This window comes from Corvus moneduloides, chromosome 3, assembly GCF_009650955.1.
Source record: "Corvus moneduloides isolate bCorMon1 chromosome 3, bCorMon1.pri, whole genome shotgun sequence".
Taxonomy (NCBI): domain Eukaryota; kingdom Metazoa; phylum Chordata; class Aves; order Passeriformes; family Corvidae; genus Corvus; species Corvus moneduloides.
In genome coordinates this window covers 9,811,283-9,827,676 of record NC_045478.1, presented here as the reverse complement: position 1 = coordinate 9,827,676, position 16,394 = coordinate 9,811,283, and the positions used below count along the sequence as shown (strand labels likewise).

Genomic DNA, 16,394 nt, shown 5'->3' with positions numbered 1-16,394 from the left:
TGCTTGCCTTTCACCTGTGTTATTTCTGGACAGCTGAGGAAACTCTCGGCTCTCCTTGCCTATGTTTTCACCCTTGCAGATAAGAAGGAAATGAGGCCAAGGAGGTCCCAGGGACACCTAACTCTTCTCCTCATGTTCCTTTATAGCTGACTCACAAAACAATTTTCTTCCTCTCTCAGTATTTCGTCTTCTCCTTTTGAAAGCCAACTGCCTGCTGTTTACAGGACCCAGAGAATGTAAGGCAAAGGAGATACCACCATGTTCATCAAATGAGCAGCCTGAAAGGTGTTGCACTTGTGACTGTCCGTTTTACACTTACATGTATTTTTGTCCCAACTGGTTTTCCACCTTACAGGCTCTTTAAATCCTGCCCTCAGTGTTCCTTACCAACAGAGACACCTCTCTCCATAGTAACCCCAGCTGGCAGCTAAATATTTAACAGTCTGAGAACATCTTTTTTTAGTCACAGAGCTTGTATTTCTTGGGATTACCCAAACTTGGTGTTTCTACAGAGTCCGTTTAATCCAGCAGCTGATTTCAAGGTCTCTGGGGCTGTCACTGTGTCACAGGCTCTGCCACTGCAGCACATGCTGAGATGCTGGTGGGAGGGTTTGATGCTTCTGAAGGGGTTTGCTGGTGAAAACATTTCTCTCAGGAGAAATAAGTGGGGTGTGAAATGCCCCCTCAGTCTTTTCACATCTCAAGGACGTAGGGCTAATGTTCCTTATAAAAGTTTCTCATTATTGGCTTGATTGTGTCTAATAGCCTCAGCCACACTGAACATCTGCTCTGATCTGCATCCCTCTTGGCAGGCCTGGCTCATGGACATTCCTGGAATTACTTTCATGTGAAAAGTGTTTGAAACAAGGAGGTGATTTAGAAATCCCCTGGAATAGCACTATCAGTGTGTCTCAGAGTGTGGAGGTGCCATGCAGCAGATAGCTTGTCTCTCTCCCCAGTGGGACTAGCTACAATCACATATATGCCTGCATCACTTCTTCTGTGGCATTTATATGGCTTAATTTTTTAATAAGCTCCTTTCAGGCAAGAAAAGTGTGGTCTACTAGTGCATTGCTGTATAGTGTCAGGAGCCCTCTGCTGTGCTTCTGGGCTTGCTGCTGATTCCCTGGGCAAGACACATTATTGCTTCAGGCCCCCTCTCCCCTTACATGATTCTGAATGTTTCCATCAGTTCAACTGGTACTTAAGAAAACCAGTGTCTTATTTTTTGAAGGGCCCAGAGTAAGGCACAGGATGAGGTACCACACTTTTCACAACCAAGCCCTCCTCCTATGTGAACTGATTTATTAAAGTGCATAGAATCATTAAGCTTGGAAAGGACCCTTCAGTTTATCAAGTCCTAACAGTTTATCATTCAGTTTATCATTAACCTAACACTGCCAGGTCCACCACTAAGCCATGCTCCTAACCAGAACATCCACATGTCTTTTGAACACTTCCAGGGATGGTGACTCCACCACTTTTCTGGGCAGCTTGTTCCAATGTTTGACCACCTTTTCAGGGAAGACAATTTTCCTAATGTACAATTAAAACCTTTCCTGGTGCAACTTGAGGCCATTCCCTCTTGTTCTGTCACTTGTTCCCTGGGAGAAGAAACGGAGCCCCACTTTGCTAGAACCTCCTTTCAGGGAGTTCTAAAGAGTGAGAAGGTCCCCCCTGAGCCTCCTTTTCTCCAGGCTGAGCCCCCCCCAGCTCCCTCCTCAGACTCGTTTTCCAGACCTTTCCCCAGCTCTGTGTTCCTTCTCTGGGCATGCTCCAGCACCTCAGTGTCTTTGTTGTCATGAGGGGCCCAGAGCTGAACCCAAGACTCTCGGTGCAGCCTCACCAGTGCTGATTAAGTTTGAAGAGATTTTCCTAACTTTTGTCTCGCTGGTGTCTAGACCAGCATGGCTACAGCAACACTGCTGCTCCTGCCCATGTCTCCATTCCTGCTCTGCAGCCACAGCAGCACAAGGACATTAGTAAAGGCATTGCAGAACCCAGCCAGGCTTGTCACTTCCAGACAAGGAGCTGGACTCTTCTCTGAGAAACACTAGGACTTGGGAAACTTGCATAGAGATATTTATAGCATGGCTCCTTCCTGGGATGGAGAGAAACTTATTTTTGAATACCAGAGAGCAGAAATAGGTCAGCTCTGAAGGTGAAAAGGTATGAACTTCTATTTGGGGAACACTGCATGACTGGAGTCGCATGAGAAGGAAACTGGCAGTGGGTAGAGTCAGTGCAGATTCTTCTGCCTTGGCTTGTGGTACCTTTGAGACCACCCAGGCCAGATTCTCCTCCTTTATTCAGTGCTGAAACCAGACCTGAATATAAGGAAGGCAGAATCTGGACATTCATTTTGTATTTCTCCCCATTTTGCACTCTTACCTAGGTCTGTGCCAGGCCCCATACCTTGGAAGGGAATCTGAGAGGTTTTAGGTGCTGATGTGAAGTAACAGATCTGCAGCTTGTGATAAGAATGAATATCCAGGATTGTGGAGTTTATCCTTGCATTTATAAGAGAGGATAAAATTAGATATTGAATACATACTGCCTTTCCATTGGCTGTGCTATTATCGACTTGGATCAAATTAGCCCTTTAAGCAAGGCCTGCTAGCCATTTTCACAATTCTGGCTTTTAATCATCGCCAGCTTGTAAATTCCTCCTTCAGAGGCTAAGCCTGCTGGAAAGATTTCCATGGAGCTGACAGATGTGTTTTATAGAAGCGGTCCTTCTTTTGTCCTGGGGAATTACAACCCTATAAGTCTTCATTTTACTCAACATTCCAATTTGCAGCTTGGATGCCACAAGCAATGCCTTGGGTTTTGGTTTAGTGATGAAACTTGTGATATTGCAAGTGTAACAGAAAAATGAAGATCTGTAAAGGCCCGGTTAAGCTTTCCTTTGCTAATGTACATAGGCAGCCTGACAGGAAGGAAAACCTCTCTCCAGCTGAGATATGTAGATATATGTGTAATGTCAAACATGAAAGCCATGGAAACGAGATGCTGGGTTGGATTGATCATGACTGAGATTGGCTCAGCTGGTCAGAGCATGGTGCTGATAACACCACGCTTGTGGCTTTGATCCCTGTATGGGCCATTCATTTCAGAGTTGGACTCATGGTCCTTGCGGGTCCCTTCCAACTCACAATATTCTATGACTCTTCGATAACAGAGGGAAAAGGAAAAGTGTGGAAAGTCTTATCTACCCTCAGAAAGGGTGTACTTTGCTGCTCTGTTTTATATTCTCTGCCTATGGGGAGGAGTGCCAGTCTACCAGCTGGAAAAGCTGGGGTTTGCTGGGGTGCAGCAGGAGACGCCAAAGCCTTACACTCATAGAATCATAGAATTATTTAGGTTGGAATTATTTAGGTTGGAAAAGGTATCTAAGATCATCGAGTCCAACCATTAACCTAACACTGGCAAGAATATTAGAACACTTCTTGCCTTCTGTCTAGATGACCTTCCTCACGCCCAAGTGAGTGCCAAGGAAGTTGCTGTCACACAACCATGGTTGAAAGTGAACTAATGGCTGCTTCCGTGGCCTAAGGGATTCATTCTATTTTCATCTTCCCTTCTCTTCAGTCCTCTGAAATTTGTAGAGGGAATGGCACATAAACTAAAAAGGGTATAAGTTTAATTGTGTGGGAAAATGAGTTCCTACAGGCAAGATTTTCCCAAGAAGCTGAAGAGTTGGACATCTGGAGGCTTTCCTCTCCATCACTCAGAAGAAGAATGGCTTGTTGCCTTGAGTAAGAAGAGGCAGGATTTGATTTCATCCCCAAACCCTCATCTCTCCTGCAAGAGCCCTGGTCTGCCATAAGACAGCTGGGTGGCAGGGACATCCTACTGTGCCTCTATTATTTTCTTCTCAGCCACTGGCAAAGCAAAGCTCATAGAGATGGTTTTCTAGTCAAAGAGGGGGTGCCCTGGAGGTGGTTGTGCCGTTATGGAGATTTATTTGTCACCTTTTGCTCGTGTAACAGAGCAAACTTGATGCATGGAAATATCCACTTTCCTCTCTCCTGAATAACTTACTTCAAACCTGCAGAAGGCTTTTTGGGGATTTCCTGCTTTCAGCAGTGGGCCTTTGGGATTGTGCATAGAGACAGAACAATTTTCTCTTGGGACTGGCTTTGCACTTTGTTTCAAGGCTGTCCAACATGGGAACAACACCAATGCAGTTGGCCCTTGTGAAAAATATTCCTTTTAGCAGAGCTGCTTTTCCCTGCAGGCAAAGGGAGCTATAAGGCTACTCAGACTGATAAGTTCTGGGTGGGATGTGGGTGTCCTGGGTTGCAGTGTATTCCACTCCCACTGGTTTGTTTTCAAACTAGTACAGTGGGAAAGCATCGTAGTGCTGCAGTTCCCCCTAACTCTGCCATCCCCGCTCACATCTACCAAGGCTTTAAGTGTCAGAGATATCTGCTACCCATCTGTGACCTTCATTTCTCCAGACCACCTTATTTTCTGCAATGCAGAAGACAGAGCAGGAGTAACCTTAGCAATTAAATGCCAAATAAGCCAAGAGCAGGCTGTCATTAAGACACATGCACTGGGGACCTTGTCCTGAAGGCGCACCTTGCATTTTCCATGCTCTTTACCTTCAGTCTGAGGCTTCCCCCAAGTATGGCTTGAAGCAATAGATCATTAAAAACTGGGATAACACTTTGGGTTTTTTTTCTCTCTTCTTCCACAGGCTGAAGAGAAAGCTGTGTTGTAAGGTGGAGTCCCGGGGCTGAAGCTGGTAGCCAAGAATTAACTCTTTGCCTATGGCAGCCATTGCTTTCTTTGCTTCTCTTGTCAAAGGCAGGTGGTGCCTTTGCTGTGCACCAAGGAGGAGGCAAGGTGCTTTTTAAGACTCCTCAGACTCTTTGACGCAGCTGATGATTTATATGCATGTGCTCAGGTGCTAAATGACCTTCCTGCAGCATTTGAAGTTTGGGAAATGAATAACCACCTCTCACCTGGGCAGAGCAGCAGACTTTGTGCTGTGCTGAGAGCAACGATAAAACCCAGTCAGGCTTCTCCAGCATTAAGCTGACATGAAGGCAGCCTTTCCCCCTCTGACAGCAACCCTAAAACATATCATGTCCTTCATGCCTGCTTCTGAAAAGCCACAGAGCTGATATCCAGTGCTTTTGCTCCGTGCTGAGCTGTCAGACCTGGTGCACTCTCAGTTCTGGCATTTCTAGGCTAGAGCTGAAACCATCCAGGTCTCTCAGTTCAATCCTCCATAAGCCTTCAAGGAGGAGCACTCACCTGAGGCAGTGGGACAGAGCTGAGTCTCTTAGCACTAAAACTGAGACAAAGGTGCCCTCTGACAAGACAGTGCTGTTAGCCATAGCAAAACTCACACCTTCCCTGAGAAGGGGGCAGATTGTTACTTCATTTTCAGGGCAACATCTAGGTTTATGCATTCAGGAGGGCTGAATCCTCATCTTTGGGTGGCCACAGAGCCCCCGAGTCTGATGCTAGCTCTCTGTACACTGTAAGGGATGAGTTTGCCTGCTGCTGTGGTGGGCCTGGCATGCAGATAGGCCTGTCTTTCCAGGGAAAGGCAGCAGTCCCGTGGTCACAATTATATCAGATCGTCCCCATCTCTGGGTTCCCTGAAGACTCTGGAGGAGTGCTGTCTGCCCTAGCTCACTGACCCTCCACTGTCTGGCTGAAGCAGCCTTTTCCCAGCCAGAGCACTGCTCTGCTCTCGCATGCAATGTGCCACTTGAGCAGAGCAGCAGACACCTTACCCAGCCCTGGGAGCTGCTGGATTTATCCTGCTGTTTGTGCTTGTGGGCCCTGTCTGTAAGCACAGGTAACACGTGAGGATGGCTTTGCCAAGAGCTTGTCCTGAGGGTGGAGACTGCTTGGTGCAGTGATGAGGGAGGACACCTGCCTTCCCAAAGCAAATTACAGCCAGCTGCAGGTTGTCTGTGCTGCCTGGTTTGGAGACTGGGCTGTTGCCACTGGATTAGTGCCACCGGCATCCCAGCTGAGCTCTCAGAGGCTTTTGAGTAGATGTGCCTTTGAGAGGAGCAGGTTGCCCAGAGACATGGATACTTCATCCTTGGAAGTATTCAAGGCCAGGTTGGATGAAGCCCTGAGCAATTTGACCTACTGGAAGGTGTCCCTGCCCATGGTGGGGGGGGTTGGAATAGGATGGTCTTTAAGCGTCTTTCCAATCCAAACCATTCTATGATTCTGTGATTCTACAATTCTATAATTCTATGATTCCATGATTTTACGATAAGTAGTTGCATGTGTTCCCATGCCTGAGATCAGTTGCCTTTCTCTCACCACAGGCTCAAAAAAACTGCACAATCTTTCTGCAAACAGAAATTGCCAGTCTCAAACATTGGCCAAACACACCCCTTAATGACTTTGCACTCATACAGAAAAGTTTGAGTTCAGACAAAATGGAGTTTCCTGCTTCTGTGGGTCAAATGGCTGTGTGTGTATTAGATTAGACCCCTGTTGCCATGGGAATGCTGTAAAAGAGGTCTTCCCCCTGGAAGATGGGAAATGTTTGCTCCTGACATGGCCAAAGCCGGTTGCTTGCCCTGAGAAGCCCAAGGATCCCTGTACCATAGGAAAGCCTCTCCGAATTTAGGATTGCAAAATCTCTACCTGCCTTAATTGACAAGTTGCATAATGCTTCATTGGGCAAAGAATGCTGAATTGTGAGTTTGCGCAGAAAAAAAGTAGGTGGGTGAAAAAAATGAAACTTCTATAATTAACTTCAATATCTACATCAGGTTATAGTTTGACATGGCAATTTGAACACGTGCCTAATTTCACTGTGCTTTTTTCAGGCTCTCCTACTTGGTTATGTATAACATTAAATACTGGGCAGGTCCATGTTGCACAGATATTGTGGAAGTGGCTGTGACGAAATGCCTGTGTGTCAGAGGGCTGTGTGACAGATACCATATGTGCCAGGTACTGCTTGGAGCACCTTCCATGCCAGGCTGAGGTTGGAAAGGAGCCCTGGAGTTCAGTCATACCCGCAACTCCTACCTGTTCAGTCCTCATCAGGGATCACCTTTGATTTCCCTCCTGATCCACACAATTGTGCCTTTCTCCTCATTCTGGGTGTATTTGACAGGAAGTCCAGTCTGGGAAAAAAAAAAAAAACCAAACCACAGGAAGCTTCTTTTCTCTGCCCTTCCAAGTGCTGCTATTTTTTAACATATATCTATATACCAACATCCCAGCTTGACCTTAAACACTTTTGAAGTTCAGAAGTGGTCAGATAACATTTGCCTTTCAGTTTTGTTTGCTTTTCTGGCTAAGACTGCACAAAGAGCCACCTGTTCACACAGGAGAGGTTTCACTCGTGTGTCTAGCCAGGAACACACACAGCAGTGCCAGGGGACTCAACAGGAAAGCCCAGTTGTGTGAGGCTGCCAGCCTGCATTTGCAAAGAGATGGTTCAGAGGGTTCAGATGGATCTGCAGATCTCTTTTGCTTTTCCAAACCATAATTCTAAATATTCTGACAATTATCCATGACTAGACAAATACTCTTGCAGGCACAGTAAGCCAGTGAGGTTATCCTTACGTTGCTGTTCTGTGAATAATCCTCAATTTCATGTGTGTTTAGGACATCTAAGTTCCCACCTCTCTTTGAAGCACTCTGAAACTCATACAGACACATCAGCTTTTGGGTCAGGGATGAAAATTGTGATTATTTGCTATTGAAGTTGCCCAAGTCTCCTACTTCAAACATGAACTCTCCTTTGAATGGCAGATTGTGTTTAGACCTTATCACTAACTCTCTTCCATCTTTAAAAGGTCTCTAAAATCAACTTACTTCTGCCTGTGGAGCTATCTATCAGCTGCCAGCTCTCTGCCTCCTCTGTCCAGAGCACATTCCCAGCTGCCAGTTGCCATCCAGAGACCTCCCCACTACCCTCTCACCGTGCCAGGGGTGTAAAGGTGATCAACAGCACCATCGCCACCGTCCCAGGTCCTTTTGCCTTGGGGCTTCTCTGTGGCTGAGATGCTGCCAGGAAATTAGTGCAGAGCATGGCAGTGAGGAGGCTCTAGAGCAGAGACAGAGGATGAACCCTGCTGAGCAAGCTCAGCTGAGGGAGAAGGAAGGAGGTCTGTGGAAGATACAGCAGAAGGCACCAGCAGCTCCCACAGCCAGCAGCCGCTGCTTTGCCTGCTGCCCATCCCTGCAGGCTTGTGCCTCCTTGTTTGCAGTCGCACCTTAGCTGGGAAGAGGGGGTGTGGGCTGTGTTTGTGTGTGTGCTGGGCCAGTGGGGGAAAATTCTCTAGACCTTCTGTAAGATCTTTGTGACCCCCAGTCAGTGACAGGGAAAGGTCTCTGTGCTGGCTGCAGTCCTCCAGGGGCTGCACCTGTGCTTGCCCCTGGACCATGCAAGCTGTTTTAGGAAGGGGCTGGAGCCAGAACGAGCTCCTCATTTCTGTCTTTCCAAAGCTGTGAAGTGACTCACCCTCTCTGGGAGCTGTTCCTGAGGACAGGAGTGGGAGCGAGGTGTCAGAAACTGAACTAAAACAAAAGTTAGGTTTGGGCCCAGGAAAATATCCTGCTGCTGCTGTGGGTGGATAATGACACAGCCTCCACAGACACAAGGCAGAGCCACTCAGAACAGAGGCAGAAGGGTGAACACAGTCCAGGGCTATTTAAAACTGAAAGGCTGCGCTTTGGATTTTTATACGTGAAAGACCTAATTATGGGGACTTAAATCCTGTCAGAGCAGCTACTTCAGATGACTGAGTGCAGGGTTGCTCACAGCATGGAGGAACATTCCCAGGTTGTTTCAGACAAAATATTTCAGGACTCGATCCTTTATCCCTTTTCACACAGTCAAGCCTCTCTTACACCAACAGCTCACAAAGACCAAGGCTACTCCACCAGAAAGAGCTGCTCTGCAGAAGCTGATCACTGAGTTGGTTGAAAGATTTTGGTCTGAGTCTTTTGCTGTTGCATGGGATGAGCCATACAAGACAAAGACAGCTCACACACAAAGGAGCAGCACAGCTGGATGCACCTCCAGCAAGGAGATGGAAGTTGTATCTGCTGCCTGTTAGGGTGGATTTGAGTTAAGCCTTTTAATTCCCTTCAGCAACAGTAGGACTGTAGTAAGCCCTTACTTTGGCAGATTTCAAGCTCTTGGGGGTTATTAGATAAGAAATTCACTAAATACTGCTCTTTGTCATGCTTTGCCTATGACTGAACAGGAGGATACTGTTGGAAGTAGAATTTGCTGTAGAAAAGTACCAGTGTTGCTAAGAACAGTCATGATCTTGTTCCAAATGGTTGCTTGTGTTGTAAAACCAAGATTTGCCTACATGATGCAGCAATCTCCTTGGTTTAAAGGGCCTCCCCTTTTTTAAACTTGCCTATCCCACAACAAAATGCTCTCCATCCCCTAAAGCATAGGCAAGAAACCTTTCTGTGAGTCACCAAGACACCTCCCACATGGCACGTGCTCCCTTTCCCCTGCTGTCAGATACAGGATTTAGGTAAGGCCATACGTGAGCTTTGCTTTTAGCAGAGCAGAAGGTCACATTAACATCCAGTGCAGGTCATGGCCCCTCTCAGCTGTCCAGCACTAACTCCATCTGCTGAGGATGCTGTGCTCTGTGTGGGCTCAGATACAGATCTAGACAGGCAGCGCCCCAGCTGGACAACTCCCTGGGAATGGCATCAAGCATAATTAATAGTGACATGGTATTAAGCAGATCTAGTCTGAAGTCTCCTATTTATGTCAAGGGGTCTTTGTCTGTACAGGTATGCAATAACCCACCCATGATTCTCTTGTTGCAAAGATGATTTGATCTTTCTCGTACTTCACTGGGCAATAGCTCAGTACTGAGCTTTATACACAAAGGAAAGTTGCAAGTTTTAACCCCTCAAACTTCCCCCTTATTAGAGGAAACAAACCCTTGTTCTTCAGCCTTTGCCTGTAGGTCACAGTTTTCAGTCCTTTTATCATTCTGGCTGCTGTGCTTTAATCTCCCCAGTCTGTCTCTGTTCTCTCTAATTGAGCCACAGTGGTCTAGTTGAGGATTTTCCAAAGTGGGACAGAACAGAATAATTATCTCCTGTCTCACAGAGAGTCTCATATTTGTTGATGCATCTTTGTTTTTTGATCCATTGTAACTCCAGGCCCTTTTTTGCTGCACTGCTGCCAACCTACATGTTCCTTGTTTGTGTCTGTGCCTCTGGTTCATTCTTCTCAAGTTTAGTATTTTTCATGTGTATGTAGTCAATTAAATCTTGCAGAGTTTGGCTCATTTATGATTTTCTTTCAAGCTTTTTAGTCTCTGAATTTATCTATTGGGATGTTCTTGTAGCCAGCAAAATTTTAAAGTAGTCCATCTTCTTCATTGTCCAAACTGTTCATAGAAATGAACAGTAACACTGGAGTAATACCGGATCTAAAGCAGAGTGCCACAGTACACATTTAAAATATCTTCTCAGTTTGGTATAGCAGCTGATTATAAGAGACCTTTGAGGACAGTTACATGACATACCCTGCCCTATAAATGAAACCCAAACATTTTTGTGGAAGTATGCTTTGTCAATGAGGGCTTCCAGGATTTTCTGTTCAGCTGTCAGCATTAGTGGCACTCACAGAAATGATGGCACTGGATGATGGAACAAAATTTGTCATGTAGAGGTTTCTTCCTGTGAATTTGAAATACCTCTCATTGTGTCTGTGGCACCTTCTGGACAAGCCTGGCTGGCATTTTTTGTCCTCAGCCAAGCTGGTTGTCAAATGCCAAAACTTAGCAGGTGCATGGAAGGACCAGGGAAAAGGATGAGACTTCCCCCTGCAAAAGAGATGGTTTTTTGTTTTAAATTACTTGAAGTGTCCTTTCCATATCCCTAGAAGTGTTCAAGACCAGGTTGGATGGAGCTTTGAGCAACCTGGTCCAGTGGAAGGTGTCCCTGCCTATGGCAGGGAGACTGGAAATGGATGACCTTTAAGGTCCCTTCCAATCCAAACCATTCTATGAACTCACAAGCCAATCTGTTACCTTGAAAATGCTCAGAAAGGGTATTCCTGGCCTTTGCTTGTAAATTTTTGGAAACCCTTAATGAATCAGACTGGTGAACAATGAAAAAAGTTTACTGTATGTTTGCCCTGCTGTTGTGTTGATGGATGGAAGCTGGACAGCTGAGAAGAAAACCACCTCTAAATGCTGTGCACTGGCTCAGGTGAAACATTGGTGACAAAGGCAAATTGAGTTTGAACTGTGAGTGGCTGAACATGCTCAGGGTGGAGAACTTCCTGGAGAGTGAGGTGGGGTAGGCAGAGGAGTGAGCCTGGAGCATCATTTATGGTTGTCCAGGGTCACTCTGTATTCCTCTAGGAACAGGTAGTATGTGGCTCTTGCTGGAGTCTCCAAGGGGGCTTCTGGGGCTGTTTCCCTGTGTGGGTGCAGTGGACTGTTTGTCATACCTCAGTGGAGGCGTACTTGTGCAAGAATCACTCTGGCTACCATTTTCTGGCACTGGCATTCAGTTAAAATTTTTAAATGTACCTTTGTAACTCAAGTGCTTGTCACTGCTGGGTTGCTCCTAACAGGACTTGATGTTCTGCTGATTTGCAGCTCAGTTCTTGTTGAAAAACAAATTTGCAAGAGTGGTTTAGATCCTACAGTGCTCAACATCACCAGTCCTCACAGTCTGGAGATACACCTTTCTGTCTCAAGGGTTAGGGCTATCCCTTTGCCTCAATGTAGTAACAGTTGTATTTTTAAGTAGGGTTTTAACTGTAACTATCACCCCTAGTTTAATAAATTGCGTATTAAAAAGGACTCTGAAAGAAAAATAATAAGCATGAAAATGAAATCTAGGAGTCCAGCCCTTCTTGTGAAACCTGGGTTCTACTCTGGTCTTAGAGCAAGGAGACCCTCAGGGACAGACATGGCTGTGCATCCTTCTGGCCAGTACCTTAGTCAATGTACTAGTTTGAAAACAAAGCAGTGGGAGATCACAAGTCAGAACTATAATTTAATAGGAAAATTAAAATAAATGCAATAGTACAAGAACACTGACAGAGTCAGGATACAGCCTGACACCCTGTTAGTCAGGGTGGTGGTAGCAGTCCAGATGAAGTGGTCCTGTTGAAGCAGTGATCCTGTAGAAAAGGGTCTGGTCGTCACTTGAAAGTCCAATGTCTTCTGAGAATCCTGTAGGTAAGGACTGCTTGTGCTGTTGCAAACCCCGGATTATATCCAGGAGGGAATGCTTGGCTCCTCCCCCTGGGTGGAGCATCTCACAATAGGCAGATGTAATTCTATGAGTCATGCGGTGGGTCCTTGGTGGTGCATTAAACAGAGATAGCCCCAGGAGGGAGTTATCAGGGATGAGTCATGGTAGGAGATAATGAACGCTGCCCCGCCAGCTTCAACAGCTTGTGAAGATGATCATAGAATACATGCTTTTGGTTGCATCTTACATTGTAACCTAGGACAGTCAAGTTCCTCGTTCATCCCATGTTGCAGCTAAGTCTGGTGTACAGCTCCTTCCCTGGCACATCACCACAGCGAGATGTTCCTGAAGGGAAGCAGAGGAAAACAGGAGAGGTGTAAGCTGGTGTCTTGAAGTGAATGGTGAGCTGCAGAAGGGTAGTGGTTTTGTTTTGTTCATGCCTTGTGTAACAGGGTGAGATGCTGAGCTGTGGTCAGGGGTCTTCAACGTTATTGCACTCAAGTTATAATTTTTTCCTGGATTTATGGAAAACATCTTGTGTTACAAAACATCAGGGGATTACCTTTGTTTTTATTCATTTCTATCGTGTGAGGGCAGGCAGACTGACTGAAAAGTTAGTTCAAAGCTGAGTAAGTAACTTCGTCTCTGTGAATTTTTACTCAAATAGAGACTAGTTGCAATTTCATATGGTAGAGTTATACTGCCAATTCTGCTGTATGCTGGCTTTTATACCAGGCTCATCTGCTCTGTTTTCAGCACCTTCTAGAAGTGAATTAAGTGTTGCAGCAAATTCTCATTGACTTGGAACACAGAGGTGTTTATGATACTACCTGAAATGGTAGAAATCTCATGCAGAGCATTTCTAAATGAAAGCCAAAGTACTCAGTTTTAGTGGGGAAGAGTCGTGTGCATGCTTCCCACAATAAATAGCTTTTGGACTGGCATGCTAAAGGCAAATAGACAATAACAATAAACCAGGAAACTACAGGAGAAAAAATAGTAGTTTCCAGTGAAGAACAGGACAGATTTGGAGCATCTGATTCAGTAAAGTCTGTTGAAAATTCCAAAAGTGAAAATTTTCACCCAGGGTGATAATTCATCCTTTCTGCTCAGGATCTTCAGGCTCTTTCAAATGCTGATACGACTCTGAAATAGTTCTCTATCTCACTTTGATGGTAATAAGAAATACAGATTTATGGATAACTAGCCTGAAGTCAGTGGTGCCCTGCTTCGGAACTGAAACCTTTCTGCTTTTGAAAGGGATCTAAGACATCATATCTGAGGCTTTAAATCCAGTCAGGTTGGATGGATTCAAATAAGGAAGGGTTTGATGAAATATACTCTGGAGTACCTAAGGGTGAACAAAATGAATTTCTAAACTATTAAGCTTTATTTATAGAGCTCTTGAAGTGCGTGCACAACCTTTGCAGTTTGGGAAAGGACAGATGTCGCATCCATCTTCAAAAGCAGGAAGAGGCTCTATAGTGAACTGAACTCAGAGGCTCAAGTGAATTGACTTCAGATCCTGGCAAGCCCCTTGACACCAGCATGGGGTCTCTGTCCTTGCTCTATCCCCAATCCTCACCCAGACCAGAGCAACAGGTCCAAAACAGACACCCATCACCAAGGGGTCCCATAGAGAAGTGTCTGGGACTAGAAGCTCTTGGTTGTCCTTCCTTTCCCTTAGTGGTCCCTTCACATTCCCACAGGATCATCCTGCTCCAGCTCCTCCATTTATTTCAAAACTTCTCAGACCTGGGGCAGAGACTGGGCTATTCATACATTCAAAGAATGTTTTGAGTTGGAAGGGACCCACAAGGATCATTGAGTCCAAGTCTTAAGTAAGTGGCCTATATGGGGATTGAAGCTACAACCTTGATGTTATTTGCATGCTGCTCTGACCAACGGAGCCAATCACAGGGTGAATTGACTAAGATCACAGAAAATCCAGGGCTTTTTTTCCTGGGCTTCAGCAGAGTGTAGGCTCAGTACAGCTTGGGTAGACATGGAAAAGAGCATGGACTGAGGTAAGGGCTGCATGCAGGACATGCTGAACTGACCAAAAATAACTTCCATTCTAGAATGTTTTTCCCCTCAGAAATAGTCATAGGATTGTAGAATATCCTGACCTGTAAGTGTCCCACAAGGATCATTGAGTCCAGCTCCTGGCTCTGCAGGACAATCCTAAGAATCACACCACGTGCCCGAGAGTGTTGTCCAAATGCCTCTTGACCTCTGTCAGGCTGGTGCTGTGACCACTGCCCTGGGGAGCCTGTTCCAGTGCCCCACCACCCTCTGGGTGAAAAACCTTTTTATAATATCCAACCTCCCCTGACACAGTGTTATGTCACTGGTCACCAGAGAGAAGAGGTCAGTGCCTGCCTCTCTGCTTCACCTCCTGAGGCAGCTCTAGGCTGCAATGAGATCTTCCCTCAGTTTCCCCCAGGCTGAACAAGCCAAGTGATCTCAGACACTCCTCATATGGCTTCCCCTCTAGACCCTTCACCATCTTTATGGCCTCATTTGGACCTCTTTTCTGCTGCCCACAGTAGATCCTGATGCTGACACTGCTTCAGCGTTGTTTAGAATTCAGGAAAATACTCATGTAAATAAAAGGTGTTTCTGAATTTCTAATAAGGAATGGAATATCAGTCCATGGCTGGAGGTACAAACCACGCACCACCATGTCTCATCCTATACAAACCTAAGAAGGATGAATTCTCTGAGAAAATGCAGGTCAGCTTGTCCCTTGTCAGTTACCTGCCAGAGTTTAAAAAAAAAAAAAAGCCAGAAAAGTAGACTACAGAATTTATTTCAAGTGCAAAGTGCTGTGTCACGAACAATATACTAAAATATCTCAACACAATGAGCCACATGAAATGACCTATCATAATAAAAAATCCCAGCAAATGAGGCAGTGAAAATGGCTGGAAAGGGACAGGAACAAACTTAGTGGACTGTTTTTACAAAAAGTTACTAACAACTCTTACAGCCCAAAATAGTGCATGTGTCAAATGCTCAACTATATCTCCCTCCAAAGCTGCTGCCCTGGGAAAGAGTTTGGGCTCCATGGGAAACATAGGGAAAATGTGGCACTTTGTCTTCTCTGTCACTTGGCAAATTAACCACTAGTGGGTTTTTTGAAAGTCATTTGCAGCTTCAAAGATATGTCATGCGTCCCTCCCTGCTTTTGCTCTCTGAACTTCGATGCATCAACAACACTCGGAGAGCAGTCAGAGGCTCCTGGCTGGCACTGCCCAGCTCCACTCAAATTCTGCACAGAGTGAGGCTCCTGCAGAATAAGGTGCAGCATAAACCTGGAGCATCACAGCTGCACTGAAGTAACTCTGCACAGGCACTGGTTTAGAGAGAACCAAGGTCATAGAATCATACTAAAATAGAATGGTTTGGGTTGAGAGGGACCTTTAAAGATCAAGTTGCCCAGAGCCCCGTCCACCCTGACCTTGAATGTTCCCAGCTATGGGACATCCACTACCTCTCCGGGCAATGTGTGTCAGTGTTTTACCACCCTCATTTAAAAAAAATTTTTCTTTGTGTGAAATCTGAGGTGCCAGTGGCACTCTCAGAACAGCTTTGTAGCTCCACAGTAGAGCTTATGAGCTCCACATCTTTTTCTATCTTGTTTCTTATGATTTGGGGGAAGAAATGTGTTTGTTAATACTTTATAAGGGGCTCTTCTCCCCTATTCCCTTTGCTCTTAGGGAGCTGAAGTAGCAATAGGTGAGTTGAAGGTTCACAAACAGGACTTGACTTCACTGAAGTCAATGGAGGCACCAGTGGGGTTTTGCATGATTGCAGGCTGAATGATTTCTAGTTAAGCATGCAAAATAAATATTTTTAAACCACCTTCTTATAACTATTCTGGATCTAGACAGCTGTTTTTAGAAAGAAGAGATCTTTCAGGTATTAGCCAACTCCCCTGCTATCACAGAAATCTCTTGTACAAGCTTTTGAAAGAATTCACCCTGAAAGTCTGTTTTCAAAGAAATGTTATGTTTTCCTTTTGGAAGAGATTCTGGTCACTTTAGAGGCAAGAAGCAGCTTCTAATTTTCAGCCTATTTGTGGACAGTGTGTACCTATTTGTTCTCCTGCCAACCCTGTGCTTTAGGTTAAACGGATCCTTTCCTCTGTTTGCTTTCCCTTTCCTCCTTGCTGTATTTGTAGAAAGCAA

General features: G+C 45.4%; 1 long non-coding RNA gene across 1 annotated transcript; it reads left to right on the top strand.

The window, feature by feature from the left end:
• The first annotated feature begins 490 nt into the window (after positions 1-490).
• On the top strand, positions 491-14,467 carry LOC116442012. The gene is made up of 4 exons (XR_004239339.1): positions 491-502; positions 3,058-3,061; positions 5,817-5,821; positions 14,379-14,467. It is a non-coding gene; the product is annotated as an uncharacterized LOC116442012 (long non-coding RNA).
• Positions 14,468-16,394: the final 1,927 nt, after the last annotated feature.